At 33.5% G+C, this 13,231-nt stretch overlaps 1 protein-coding gene across 2 annotated transcripts in view; it reads left to right on the plus strand.

Annotated features, from left to right (window-relative positions):
• Positions 1 to 13,231, plus strand: part of MAGI3 (membrane associated guanylate kinase, WW and PDZ domain containing 3) — a 2,524,824-nt gene that overhangs the window by 1,880,791 nt on the left and 630,802 nt on the right. The window lies entirely within an intron of this gene.

The raw sequence follows: 13,231 nt of genomic DNA on the forward strand, positions 1-13,231 counted from the left end.
ATCTCCGTTGCTTTTTTTAAAGCTGTCTCACTATGTTAAACTCGTTTAACATAGCGAGACAGTGTGAAGCAACGGAGATCTTGCTTTCTCCGTTGCTGTAAAAAAAGAGTTATAGTAATGGAAAAAGTCTGGGCAACCAGAATTTTTTCCATTACTATAACACTGATTTACAACGTGCACGCTGACAAATCAGCATGCACGTTTTTTAATATTAATGGGGGGGTTGTTGTATAATATTTAGTATCCCCCTCTTCAGTTATCCGACGTGTAGTTCTAAAAAAAAGTTAAGAAACACCAACCAGCAACTTAGCAGTACACAATAAACCCACAAAGTTTCATACTCTAGGTACCTAGGGGAACATGTTAATGATGTTGCTATTCTTGGCCTTTGCAGTTACAACTTATTGTGGCTTATATTCTGCCACAGCTTTTATCTGTATTGTAATTACCTTACCTAGACATATGCCAAGCTGTTCTTAAGACCATGCCCCCCCATGCTTGATGTTTCTGGATTTTCACATTGCAAGAGGAGAGCGCACACTCAGCATGTGTAAGTATGTTACACCAACCCAAATAATTTACTAGTGAGGGCTCCATTATGATCCCTCTTTCTGAATCCCAATTAGGTAGTAGGCTGGACAGTTCAGCACAGGCTGTTTGGTCGGCTTTGAATCTGGGTCTTGACATTTATGTGGAATGTGTTCTTTACATAGTAATAATACAATATAAAAAGAATATTTGAACTGTTATCCCTTAAAGATTGTTAATCATTTGTTAATTTAACTGCCCTTCTGTATTCCTTTCTATGTACATCATATAGTTTGATAAAATTTTTTGCATGTTTTTCTTTCCTTTTCTATATTATCCATTTTTCACTGTGATGCATTTTTCCCAAACAGATTGGTCAAGTGACACTTATTTATTGTATTTATATTTGTATTTTAAAGCAACATGGGATACAGTTTTGTTTTAAATGTATTTTTAAAACTCCTTAATTACGTTATCACGTAGGACACAGGCACACATACATTAATAGAAAACAAACCAATTAACATTTTTTTCATTTACACACCTCTTATATATTATGTTTTCTTTCTTTATAACTGTCTTTCAGTCCAACATTACATACATCGCTCAATTCCTGTCTTCCCTTAAATATCACTTTTTCTCATGAACATCATTCTGCATGACTTGGTCCCACAAATTCCATTTTTTCTATGCAATTTACTCCTTCCCTTTTCCAAAGACCTCTTTTCCAGTTCTTTTATCTCCTTTACAATATGAACTACTTTAAATACAGTTGATTTTAATTTCTATTTTCTAGTACGTGCTTTTTTTTGCAGCCAACAGAATTAAACTTAATAAGGCATTACTGTGTCTGCTCAATTCAGAGCCTGTGTCTCAGCAAAAAATAATTTCCTTACTTACAGCCATTTACTCCTCAAATATTTCTGACAGGGTACTCTATAGTTAATTTTTTTTAATCTGCCAACTCATTATACTCCCAAAAAACTTGTTCCCAGTTACCTCTCGTCTACCTGAGGAAAAATTCTTTGGAGTCTGCTTGAAGTTAAATACCTATAGAAACACCTCCAGGCAAAAATACTAAACATTCTAGACTTTGGTGCATTCTTGGAACCCATACATATGTCCACCCATTGTTCCCCTGTATGTTGCTTTTTCAGTGTCTCTTTTCAATGTTTAATAACTTCCTCTGATTGATTCTTGGTTATCCTGCAGTATCTTCTATGCTCTACTAATTACCACTTTTTTAACAGCAGGTTCTGTTCTAGATTCGACTAAAAAATCTACCTGAGCAGGTTTTTCACTTAGGATTCCCCTAGCCCTTTCTCTTTGCCTACACTCTGATATGTATCCCTGATAGGTAACGCATTCTCTAACCTGAAGTCCAAACTGTTTGTTGACCTCATCCCACTTTATTTCCTTTCTCTCTCTAGTTATTTGCCCTGAATACCTTGGTTTCTTTGCAAGTTTTCTTAAGTAAATTCCAGCTCCCTCTTGCCTGTTATCTGTACCCCTACTTGCTGCTATCCCTGTTGGCAAAATCTGTCTTCTTCATTCCTGTGTTGGCTTAGTTCTTAGAATATTTATCTGAAACTTTGAGTATAATATTCTGTACGGTAGTTATTCTTCTTCTTAAGGATCTGCATCCAAAGTGTCACTCTCTCCATATTTTTTTAACTCCCACCCTGCTTCATCATCCCTTTCAACTTTAAATTATAACCTTCTGCTTATGTTATGTATATATAAGCCTTACGTGTGTAGCTCTAAAAATTACCACTTTAAGTCAAGTAAACAATGAGATTATGATACAAGAAAGTGAAACTTTGTGTGAAGTACTCATTGCAGTAGATGTAAAAATAACAGGATTGTTGCAGGAAATCAGGTATGATATGGAATGAGCCACAGGTGGATCCCAATCTTAAGTCACTTAAATTCATTAATCAGATGTCCCTATGGATGTAAGACTGCATTCTTGTGTTGCAGATGTTCAGAGGTACCAGTGCTATAAAAAGACCCACAATGCACACCTCTCTTGCTTCTGTTTTTTTTTTTTGGTTTTTCCTCTTATCTGTTTTGGAACCCATGGACAGTAAGATTTGCTACATAAATGCTCTTGTGGCAGAATGCTAAACAAGAATGGCAGAAAGAAAACTTATAAATAAATACTTATGAATTCAAGATGTTTGACATCTTGTGAGCACTATCTCTGTATTGCTCTCCTCACCAGAAGTAATAATTGTCAAAAAGCTTCTAAAATAAAACTTGGAAACTCTTCAGAAGTGCCAAATATTAGATAAAGATTAATAACTGAGGACAATTCGTAAACTTTAGGCTCAAATTACCTTAAAAAAGAAGATAGAAGACTGTGTACCTTTGAGCACATGCTGAGGCCTGTGGCCCTAACAGGGAAACAAGAAAATAATCTGCAAGATTTGCTAAAATGTCACATGGAAGTGAACAAATGGATTTGTAAACAAAAACCAAGCTGTCACAAATCAGCTCAACAGAAAAAGAAATGGTTATCAAAATACAAAGAAGAGCTAAACCACAAGAAACTTCTAAATTGAATACTAAACAAAAATCAGAATTATCCTACAACATGGATGAACTTAAATCTGCACTCGTTTCATTGCAGGCAGCTTTACAAGGCTCCTCAGAACAGCTAACTGAGTTTGGAAATAACTTTGAACAAATAGCTAAAGTCTTGAAATAACAGAAGCCGAAGCCATAAAAAATGTAATGAAAATTGAAGAGCTCCAAAACTAAATTAAATTAAAAGAAGCATCCATAAAAGAAATCCAAGGAAAAGTAATAGATCTTGAAGCAAGAAGTCATAAAACCAATGTGTTAATAAGAGGCATACCTGAAAAATATGAATAGCACCAGCTGCAGGTTACTCTTGTACAAATCATAAGTGCTCTCCTAGAAGACGAAGGTATGGCAAAAGAAATGGACACTGAGAGAATACATAGAGCTATTAGCAAATCTCAAGATACAAGCAAGCCAAGGCAATTGTATACCAGGTTTCTTAACTTTCAACATGTGCAGAAAATACTAAATGCTGTTAAAACAAAAAAGTTTATAACCTGGAATGGATATAAAATATCCTTTGCCCATGGTTTGTCAATACAAATAAAACAGCAAAGGCAGCTGCTCTCTCCTTTCTGCGCATTTCTAATAAACAGAAAAAATTAAATTCCAAATGAAATACCCCTGCTGCCTTTCCTTTCAGTACAAAGATAGTCAATTCCAGGTCAGCTCACCAAAAGATGCAAAAATGACATTTCTACAGGCATTCAATGAACTTCGTAACATGTGAAAAACTCGTGAGTATCCAATAGCAGTAAATCCATAATTCAAAACTTCAACCATGGCAATACATCTAAGAAATTATAAAAATAGAAAATAATTGAAATCCTTGATTTACTCCACAGTCTAGCATCTCGACATTCCATCTGGCACAGGAAATTCTCACAGTAATAGGAAGAAGGCATTGAAAGTTTCATGCTTTAGTTTCACACCAGGACGTATTTCGAGATGGCACACCTTCCACTTCCTCTTTCCAGATTAATCTCCAAACCTGGGATAGAAACGAGCAACTGATAAGAAGAAATCACCCTTTTACATTTAACCAATGAAGAAAATCAAGCCAAAACAGAGTGAAAACCTTCTCCTTTACCTGAAATGAAGGGAAAACTACTGCAAAACCAAGGACTGATGCTTTTGTTTAACGCATGATCTTTAAAAGTACTGTAAACTATTGCTACTATTTTGAGCAGGGTCATATTTTTTTTTCTCTCTCACGGCACTCCTAAATTAGGTATGCTGTGAAACATTGCTGGCAAACAAAGACTAGTTGGCTCTTTCTCTTAAGTAAATGTGTATAACAATAATTGAGTGAACAAATTCCAGAATATATGTTAATACCATTTAGTATATAAACTAAACCCTGCATCATACTAAATGTCATGCATTATCTCACTGATTCACCATTTAGAAGGCACTATAGTTAAACAGGGAGCAGGGATATATGATATTGTGTTGAACAGGAACATCCAGATTTTGAGTGCATTAAAATTTGTACTATAGAGTTGTGTTTTTAAATTTTTATCACCTGTTGTATAGAATTTTTAAAATGTTATTTCATGTATGATATACAAATTGAAATGTATTTGAAAGTTGCATGGTGTTGCTGCGGTAGCATTGTCGCCTTACAGTAAGACACTGTCCGGTTCGATTCTCAGCTAGACCGTCTTCTGTGTGGAGACATGCATGAATGGGCATACCTTTGTTGAAGGTTGTGCGTCAGAGCTGGCAACTCGGCATGTAAAAAATCTACTGCCAATCATTACTGGACCAGAGTTCCTCTGTGGCGACCCCTAACTGGGAAAAGCCTAAAGAGAGATCTTGATTCTTCAATTCTCTTCCAGAAAGGGTAGATAGTTGGATAGGCAGTAGGGTTTGTTTGGAAGGAAAAGGTGTTACGGTAGGTGTTTTTCGATTAATAGAAACATTTTGCATATCAGTTCAACAAGGTAGAAGGGAAATCACTACAATTACTTTAACTAAAACCTATAATGTAGGGAGAGAATGTAGATAATAGATTCTTGGAATGTAAAAGGTCTCCAGGATAAAAAGAAAAGAAAATTACTTATGCACTTACTTTTTCATTCTAAACCGAATATATTTTTTTTTGCAAGAAACTCATATGCTTGCTGAAGATTGGGGAAAAGATAGAAAGCGAAAATGGTTATCCGAGATGATAGCATCAGGCAATAGCACAAACTCTAAGGGAGTTGCACTTCTCATTAAAAAATCCTTTGAAATTGCAGTCGTTTCCCTATGAAATTTTGTTGGAAAATAACAGAATGTGTGGCAGACCAAAATGGCAGATGGTCTTATTTTGTTTGTACTTGTACCCACTTTCAAAAACCTACCTTATTCCTAAATTTATATAGCCGATGTGTAAAACAGCAAGAATTGAAATATATGTCTTAATGAAATTCCCAAACTGCTATTATATATTAGGAAGTGACTGGAATATGGTTCTTGACCCAGAAACAGAGCCACTAAAAATATATAACTCCCAAGTCTTATTAGTTCTGAATGACCTAATGTTAGATTATAAATTAGCCGACCCATACAGTTTCAGTGGTAATAAATCTTCCCTAAACAAATATACATATTCTCCATGTTATAAGTCCTGGTCTAGAATAAACTTGTTTCTGGTCTCTGAGATACTTCTTGAATCAAAAATAGAATATAGAATAGTACCTAGATTTCTCTCAGACCACTCTAAAATTACTATTAAATTGAACCTACCTAGTGACAACAATAAACCCAAATATCCGTCATGGTCACTGAATCCAAACCTCCTACTTAAAAATTATGTAATGCAGGAAGTTAATAATGTACTAACAGAAATAAACAGTCTTCTAGATAGAAATATACCATATAACATACGGTGGGCAGATAGTAAAGTAAAAATGAGGGGCATTAATTCAGAAAGCATTCTATTACAAAAAAATATACAAAGAAGAAGAAGAAAATAAACTACAAACTAAGTTAAAAGAAGTTGAAACGAAGAGGCGGTATAACTATAGCTCAGACCTAGAAACGCAGATGATAAACTTACAAAAAGAACTGTACCTCCTACATTCACAGCAGTACTCTTTTATTGAAATGAAGCTGTTGGCTAGATACTCTGACAGTGTTCAAACTCCTTCCAAACCATTAGCAAGAATAATCACAGCCAAAACAAGCAGTACCTAATATAACAGAGTTAGAACATGAGGGGAAAAATCTGTGCAAATCAAGAAACAGCTAAAACTTTGGTAGACATATATAGAAGCTTATATGGACCACAAAAGCAAACTTGATTGGAAGATCGCATTACATTTTTAAAAAATTTAACTTTCCCAACAATAAATGATCAACGAAAAGAAATAGTAAGAGCACCATTTACAGAAGAAGAAATTCTAGCTGTAATAGTTAGACTTAAACCAAGTAAGGCACCAGGACCAGATGGTTTTACTAATTAATTTTACAAAACCTTTGCCTCAAAACTAGCAAAGAACCTATTGAAATTATACATCTACATCAGGGAATTTGGCTTTATAGATCCATACCTAAACATCTCCAGAACTATTCTTATTCTAATGCCTAACTCAGATAAAACAAACCCACTAAATTATAGACTAATTTTACTAAGTAATATTGATATATTAAAGTCTTAGCTGCTATCCTAACAAATAGGCTTAAAAGAGTATTGCCGGTAATTATTTTTCCAGAACAAGCTGGTTTTATGCGCTGTAGGCAAACTTGGGACAAGACGCTTACCTTAGATGCAATAATGCAACTACATGAAAAGGAAAAAAAAAACAAGATATGCTCTAGTGCTAGAAGCTAGCAAAGTTTTTGACAAAGTAAATGTAGAATGTTTGCAATGTTATCATTCTATAATATTTCAGAATAATTTATTGATATAATAAAAATAATATACAAAAGCTCATAAATGTAAATGGTACTAAACAGGGTTGTCCCCTTTTTCCATATCTTTTTAATTTGTATATTGAACCCATATTCATTCACATAACCCAGCGCACTCACCATCACATACCAAAGGTTCTGAACAACAAAGTAGCCCTGACAGCTTTTGCAAATGAAAAAAGTATTTACTTTGAAACTACAAATACAGATCTCAAGTAAAATTATGAAATCTGTTAAAAGTTTTTCAGAAATATCAAACTATGAAATTAACACATCTAAGTCTTGAATCTTCCCAGTTAATCCTCTAGGCCACAAAGAGTATTACTTCCCAGACATGCCAATTCAAATTGATTAATTTAGGAATGTCTTTCTATCATAATCAGAAGTCAATAATATTAAACAATTTAGGGAAGCTATGGACACAAGTAGCACAAGACTTCTGTAGATGGAAAGATATGAAGTTATCAACCTTAGCCAAGGTCGCAGTCATTAAAATGAATGTTCTTCCAAAGGTGATGTATCAATTAAATGCAACAAACACAAGTATTCCTTATAACCTTTTTCATAAAATTTGCACAGAAATATCTAAATTCATCTGGTACCCGAAATCAGCAAGGATCAAATACTCTAAGTTAATTCTCCCCAAAGAGAGAAATGGGGATTAGGCCTTCCAGATTTCAAATTTGTACTGTGATATAATTTGTTTGAGTAGAATAATTCAAATATCAGAATATTCCACTATGGCCAAGGAATGGTCACCGATGTGGGTTAAACTATGATACGAACATGCAAAATCATTAAATGTTAATCCCAAAGCCCTACCCTTTCTTCAGATAGAACAGTTTAGGAAAATCACTTTGCATAAAGTGTTAAGAAATAACATTCTCATGTTCCGGAAGCTATTTGAATCTCTTTATCTAGTACACACACTTTGACCCTCTTGCAACCTATACATGTAAATCCTAATCTCATACTTAACAATATGATAAATCTAAGTCAGTATTCACAAATTAAAAACTATGTCGTATAGGACATCTTCAAAATGAAAGATTATACTATAGAAGAGACTAGAGAAAAGTTGAAGCTTAGTAAAAAAATATATAATAATTCAAAGATAACTAAAAAGTCTAGCTGCCACGCTGGGAAACTTTAACAATTCAATAGAAAAAGACATAAATACTACGACGACACTGCTTCAGTGCCTTTCCTCCAAAAATAAGATGCTCTCTAACACATACAAATTAATTACATCTATTAAATGCCAGTCATCTTTACTGTTTTCTGCCTACTGTAATGAGAAAAATGCAAAAATTACAGATGAACAAAAGTCCGAATCTATAGAAACTACACTTAAACTATTCCCATTTAAGAGCTTAATTTATACCCAATTGATGATAAACAACAATGCCTACTACACACCAGTGATTTTAAATACATTTAATTCAGACTACTCCCCTAATTGTCCCTACTATCCATCAGTGAATTCTCATCTTTTTCACATCCTATGGGGCTGTCAATTTATTCTTTAAAAGTTAAGTTAAAAAATGGGCTATGAACAATCAGCACTGTCATGGGAATTTGCTATCCTACATATAACCCCTGAAGAAATTGCTCAAACAGGACATACACTTATTAGTCACACTATTTGCACTAATGAAATTATAGATCACCCAAAATTAGATAGACAGAACCAAACTATCATGGGTGGAGTTCAAAAACAAAGCTGTCAGATATGTCACTGCACATAAACTAATAACAAGAGATAGTAACAAATGATCCTAATCTGAGCTTGGTCATGGCTAGAAAGTGTCAAACTGACCAGCCTGCCCTCCTGGTTAACAGACTGAAAAATAATTAAAAATACTGGAGTCTCCTTTTGAACCACATTCTAAAAGAATAAATATTATCTAAAGTAACAAATCCTGTTATTATATGTAAAGAAATCCCTTGTACCTAATAAAATACAAATCAAAGAGGCTTAGACTAACAACAAAAGGAGAAATATATAGATACACATCTTTTAAGATTCTGACCTTTTAGCTATTCTTACACCTGCTGTAAATATTGTATATAGTATGTTAGAATTTTACTACACAATGCAGTTAGGGCAACTCTATACACTTCTCTGTCACAAAATGAAGATAAATAGTAATGTGTTTTACTCTTTACTATTCAGAAGAATATGACCCGATTGCATATTGTAACAAGTATTACTTGTATCTGTCAAGAATTTTAAGATTGTTTGTATTGATGCTTATATTTGATACTTTTGAAAACAGATAAGAATAAATATTGAAAAAAAAGAATTAAATGTGACATTAATCTAGGAAAAAAATACTTATAAACACTCATAAACATTAAGATAAACACTTTTTAGTTCAACTTTATATAACAACTTTTTTAAAGTATTTTGTGAGAATAGAAATGCGTAACAAAGGGATTATTCATATATAATGCAACAAATTCAATTTTATATAGTAATGCCTTAAAAGTATTTTATGCCACAATGTTAAATTTTATATAATGCCTTAAAAGTATTTTGTGTGACAATGTTAAAGTAATTATTTTAAAAAGTGCTTATTAGTATGTAAGCTAATGTAATTAGTAACAAGCATGGTGGCAGAACCAAAAGAAACGTGTATTTATACTGTGTTAAACATCGTTACTTGTTTGTCATCATTTAGCATTAATAGATATTTATTGAAACTGTTAAAACCAGCTGTATTTACATTATATTTATCTCATTGTTAATGTTTTGTAAAGCCATTGTATGATCTGCTCTGTCTGAGTTTGATCATGGCTAGAAAGTGTCAAACTGACCAGCCTACCCTCCCAGTTAACAAAATGAAAAATAATTAATCCAAGAAAAAATGTTCCCCAGTAGGCAAACAGTCCCCGTTGTACTATGTAGACAAAACAGCAAAAAATAGCAATGGTACACACTGAAGCACGACTTGAATAACCATTCAGTAAAATAGAGTCACATTTATTTTCAGGTAAGCGCTTTCACCACCAAATGTGGCTTCATCAGACCATTTACAAGTAAAAATGCATAAACAACCAAACACTTCCATATATACATATCACCTCCCCCTCATTAAATTCAAATATTTGTTGTAGCAAATCATTTCATTACAAAAACGCCCCCTAAATACTGAGTGTCATGAATCATCAGTGTATACACATCAAAACAACAAGAAACTAGCTGTCTAGTTGCTTATGTATAAATCACAACACAGTAGTAAGAATTGCAACGTAATAATAAAAGTTTGCCACATAGTAAAATCATTTAAACAATCAAACACTCATTCCACTTTAAAATACTAGCAGCATGTCATTTGTTGTGCATTTATAGACCCCATCACATCAAGTATATCAAAATATTTTTTATTGAAGATGACCAATGAATTTTATATCTGTCTTACAAAATAAAAACATGATGTAACTAAAGTCTGATTGCAGCTGTTCAACTTGTAATACTTAATATGCTGTCAGAAATCAGCTATAAACAGTTTTATAGCTGTATCTTATTTTAGAGATTTATTTAATAGATCAAATCTAATTTGGTGATATAGATGCATGCTTATAGCAATAGTAATATTAATAGTAATATTAAATGATTAGATGCCATAGTGATATATTTCTATAGGGCATATTACATAGTGATGAATAGAAGTATTAGTTTTGTATAACATCTTATATCTGGAACATGTAATAGATCTGCTTATATATCTTTGCATAAATATTAAAGTATATAAATAGGACGATCTTGTAATATTCAAATGTGATTTATATTTAGGTTATTTATATATATATATATATATATATATATATATATATATATATATATATATATATAAAATGCTTTTAGTAAGTAGCTTATAATGAGCTATTCATCTAGCTACATTTAAAAAATGGGGATATAGCGTGATGATGTCACTCCGGCAGCGCATTTGTGAAGCACATAATAGAGTGAGTGCGTATGCATTCACGCTGAAGGGAGCTATATCCTAAATGTGAACTTGAGCTTAGATTGGGCTGCAGTATGGAATGTAGCATTGATGTGCATAGAAAGGTTTGTTTTTACTTACATAATAGAAGCTATGCAATGTATGTTTTGCTGTTTACATGAACAATATGAAGTGAAAACTGTTTATAGCTGATTTCTGACAGAATATAAGCGTTACAAGTTGAACAGCTGCAATCAAACTTTAGTTGCATCATGTTTTTATTTTGTAAGACTTCGATGTAAAATTAATTGGTCGTCTTGAATAAGAAATGTTGTGATATACTTGATGTGATGGGGTCTATAAATGCACAACAAATGACATGCTGCTACGGACGACTTGTATTTTAAAGTGGAATGAGTGTTTGATTGTTTAAATGATTTTTCTATGTGGCAAACTTTTATTATTATGTTGCAATTCTTACTACTGTATTGCAATTTATACATAAGCAACTAGACAGCTAGTTTGTTGTTTTGATGTGTATACACTGATGATTCATGACACTCCGTATTTAGGGGGCATTTTATAATGAAATGGTTTGCTACAACAAATATTTGAATTTAATGAGGGGGAGGTGATATGTATATATGGAAGTGTTTGGTTGTTTATGCATTTTTACTTGTAAATGGTATGATGAAGCCAGATTCGGTGGTGAAAGCGCTTACCTGAAAATAAATGTGACTCTATTTTACTGAATGGTTATTCAAGTTGTGCTTCAATGTACCGTTGCTATTTTTTGCTGTTTGCCTACATAGTACAACGGGGACTGTTTGCCTACTGGGGAACATTTTTTCTTGGATTACTGTGCTATTTATTTGTTACAACCAGTAGGAGCATGGCGGAATTGAATGCTGGAAGTAATGTTGAACTGGATTTTAATCCATTAAGGCCGAGAGAGATAAACAACATCCAGGACTCTCGGGTATGTTAAATAATACTACTAATCCTCTGATGGTGGAATGTGAATTGAATGATGCATTACCCTATCAAGAAGTTGTTAATGTTGATTATTATAAATTGAAGATCCTTGTGAATACAATTGAGAATGATGTATTTAAGCTTAAAAGATTACAGCTACAGATATTCCATTTTGAAGCGTGTATACACTATAAAGTAATACCTCATGGCCTACATATATTGCAAATGCCAACATATGGGTCACAATACCCTGAGCTGCTAAGCCAATGGCAGAAGATTAATATGGAAACAAATTTTAGCTATTTAAAGCTCATGAATGAATTTTTTAAGCCCCATGAATTAGAACTTATACAGGGTATAGAACAGCAGCAAGAAGTATTATACACACAATTTCCAGCTTCACATGTTGACAAATTTATGGGAACTGCCATGGACAAAATGTGAGTGTGTACGAACATAGATTAACGCAACAAAAAAGGAAGAATTTAGATAGAGACATAGCCAATTTTAAGGGTGGTAATGTCTTCTCGTGGCCTGGACCCCAGAGAAATAATAGACCTGACTGCAAGTGTAAATGAGAATGAACGTGGTTCAGAGTCTCAAAATAAGAGAGAACACTTGACTGTTAAACCAGTGTGAACATGTAATAGAATTCCAGTTAGTGATGTACAAAGCCCTGTTCCTGTAATGCAAGAGAATATTGATATATTTATGGTTCTGAGGAAATCAGTGTCTATTTGATGAAAGCACTAAACGTTTGTGATACATGTGTTTGTTTTTTTGTTTCTCTGGTGAAATAAAGCAGTTGAACCTATGTTCAAGGGACCAATGTCATCATTTTGGTGCTGTTTCATGGGTTACTAATTCTGAAACACAGCAGTGCAATGATATACCACCTGGTCAACCAGAAGTGAGAAGGAAAGATACCATCAACAATGGACAACAGATATATCCAACTTTTCCATTACCAATTCGACAAGAAAGAGGGGGACAAACATTTCAATCTAGGAGTCAAAGCAGGATGAAAAGGAAGGAGCAGATGGACAACACGGCATATCCAACTCTGAAAAGGATGTGGCAGCAGAATTAAATCAAAATATTGTCTTGAACATATCACATAGACAACTGGAGAGTACAGAGATCTTAGTCCTACTGAAGGGTCTTTTGTTTATACCGGCATAATCAGCTGATTTACCAGATACGTTGATTGATCTAAGAGTCTTTCTTAGGAATGTTATATTGAAACTGTCATTTTCTATGGACACAGTAACATCCAGCAATATAAAATGCTG

This window comes from Protopterus annectens, chromosome 7.part0, assembly GCF_019279795.1.
Source record: "Protopterus annectens isolate FY-2018-M chromosome 7.part0, PAN1.0, whole genome shotgun sequence".
Taxonomy (NCBI): domain Eukaryota; kingdom Metazoa; phylum Chordata; order Ceratodontiformes; family Protopteridae; genus Protopterus; species Protopterus annectens.